Below are 3,174 nucleotides of genomic sequence, written 5' to 3'. Positions count from 1 at the left end.
TTTTCCGAAAGTCAGATGGTATGTCACCAGACTCATACATTCTACACAGCAATGTGAATAGTCATTTTTTGGCACTTCCCCCAATTATTTTACAAATTCTGATGGAATGTTGTCTATCCCTTGTGCCTTATTTGATCTTGAGTCCTCCAAAGCTCTTTTAAATTCTTATTTTAGTACTCGATGCCCTATCTCTTCCAAATCGACTCCTGTTTCTTATATCACATCAGATTAATCTTCCCCCTCACAGAGGCCCTCAATGTGCTCTTTCCACCTATCCGCTCTCTCCTCTGCATTTAGCAGTGGAATTCCAGTTGCACTCTTAACGTTAGCAATCTTGCTTTTAATTTAGCTTTCCTATATGCTGAGTCAGTCCTTCCGACAATTATTTATTTTTCGATTTCTTTCGATTTCGTCTCTCGGCACCCCTTAGTACTTCTGTATCTCACTTATTTGCATATTGATTCCTCCTTATTAATCCTTTAAACTTCAGCCTACTCTTCATCACTAATACATTGTGATCCGAGTCTGTATCTACTCCTGCCTACGCCTTACAATCCAGTATCCGATATCGGAATCTGTGTCTGACCATCATATAATCTAACTCAAATCTTCGCGTATGACCCGGCCTTTTCCAAGTCTGTCTCCTCCTCTTATGATCCTTGAACAGAATATTCGCTATTATTAGCTGAAATTTATTACAGAACTCAATTAGCCTTTCTCTTCTCTCATTCCTTGTCCCAAGCCTATATTCTCCTGTAACCTTTCCTTCTTCTCCTTCCACTACAACTCCATTCGAATCTCCCATGATTACAAGCTTTTCATCTCCCTTTACGTACTGTATTACACTTTCGATATCCTCTTATACATTCTCTTTCTCTTCATTTTCAGCTTGCGACGTTGACAGGTATACATAAACTGTCGTCGTCGGTGTTGATTTGCTGTCGATTCTGATTAGAACAACCCTATCACTGAACTGCTCACAGTAACACTCTGCGCTCCCTTCCTATTGATAACGAATCCTACTCTTGTTATAGCATTTCTGCTGCTTTTATATTACCCTATACTCATCTGACCAGATATCCTTGTATTCTTTCCATTTCACTTCACATGCCTACTATATCTAGACTGAGTCTTTGCATTTCCCTTTTCAGAATTTCTAGCTTCCCTACAACGTTCAAGGTTGAGACGTTTCACGTCCCTACTCGTAGAACGTTATCCTCTCGTTCGTTATTAAATCTTTTTATCATAATTATCTACTCTTTGGCAGTCCCCTCCCGGAGATCTGAAAGGAGTACTGTTCCGGAATCTTCTGCCAATCATGTTTCGGATTAATACACTGTAATAACTAAAAATACAATACAATTATGGATAAGCAGTCATTCAGAAACGAAAGTGTAACGGCAGACTGATGACTCGGCATTACATGGAGTGTACAAGAATTAAATTTGTCCCCCCCCCCCCGCCCCCCATATTATTTGTACAGCAAAAGTTCCGTGACCCACCTTACTAAATAGGGAATCTGAAAAGTTACAAAAACCAAATATCCGCTAGAAAACCACTGTCTCCCACAGAATAACTAAACACCTAATAAATATTAGAAAGAGGAAAAGGACCACACAGTGTGCGAAAGACACGTACGTAGGATGCTAGCAGCAACTACCGTCTAGCTCGTATGGCCGCACTAACAGGAAAATCGTAAACAGCTGGAGGAAAGGTCACTGAGATCGCGCGTCACTCATGACGCAAACAGATTTGTTGCATGCATCTATGGTATGTGGAAATGTTTCAAACTTCGAACGGGAAAATGAAAGACAAGAGTATGGATACTCTAAACACTAGAGAGGAAGCGAATCTGTACACCTAGGAACAAAACAGAAGGGTGTGTAACCACCACATAAGCCAATTTTATGGAAAAAAATGAGAACAGTTAATATAAGATTACAGTTAAAAGAGGAAATATCCACAACAGGCAAAACATTGAGAAACGGCAACTTCAGCGGTAATCAGAAGTATGTCATAATTAGTTAAAATATTGCTGTGGCACAAATCCGTTCGTTAATAGTTTCGCGTGGGATGAGAATGGAGACTTCCTAGAATTTCTATCCCATCAAGCACACGTAGTCCATAATTAAAATTGCAGTTTCAAACCGCTGTAGGAAAAGAACAACTATTCACAATAACGTCAAAGTTGAACAACATATTTTTCACGCAGGGGGAAATATAGAACAAAAAACCATTTATCGATAATTTGACCAATATATCGCCCTGTAAGGGTCACAATATGCGCACCAACAGACACGCAGCACAGAGCCACTCCTCAGTTTGCGTTCAAGACACGTCCGTGGAGGACCGCGCGCTGGTGCTAAAGCTCCTTCACAAGAACGGTGACTGCGCGCCAGTTGGCCTGCAGCAGTTCAGGACCCTCAACAGTATGCAAAAAAAGCATGGTCCCGTGCCTGCTGTGAGTCTGGAGAAAATGATTACTAAATTCGAAAAGACAGATTCTGTCGAAGTGCAATGTGGCAGAGGGAGGAAAGCACATTATAAAAGAACAGGAGAGAGTGAGTACACCAAATTTTAATGCAAACGTAACAAGAGAACCAGTTGCTAGAGAAATAATCAGAACACACAAATCCACCATAATCTCTAATGACGAAACACCAGAGAAAACCACAGCAAACAAGCTAAAACAAAAATAAAAGCAAAACAGCGCCATACTAACAAGGACAGAGAAAGGGAACCTTACGAGTAATTATGAATGAAAAGGCGTACATAGATATAACATTAATACTTCTGAAGGGCAACAACATCAGCATACTGACCAGTGAACCAATAGCAAGATACCAGAGAAACGTTCAATAGACAATTAAAACCATCAAAAATACATTTGAATACATTGTGGGTGTGCACAGTGATCAATGTGTTACAAATATTTACTATCAAAAACAGTCTTGATCACAATTTATTTATTACGGTGACCGGTTTCGACCACTACTGTGGTCATCTTCAGGCCAATGAGTAAGAACCTCCTTCTGGTGGTAAATCACTATCAGTAGTGATTTATCACAAGAAGGAGGTTGTTACTCATTGGTCTGAAGATGACCACACTATCAGTAGTGATTTACCACCAGAAGGAGGTTCTTACTCATTGGTCTGAAGATGACCACCGTAGTG

Source organism: Schistocerca piceifrons, chromosome 1 (assembly GCF_021461385.2).
Source record: "Schistocerca piceifrons isolate TAMUIC-IGC-003096 chromosome 1, iqSchPice1.1, whole genome shotgun sequence".
Lineage (NCBI taxonomy): Eukaryota > Metazoa > Arthropoda > Insecta > Orthoptera > Acrididae > Schistocerca > Schistocerca piceifrons.
Note: the sequence above shows the minus strand (reverse complement) of the source record.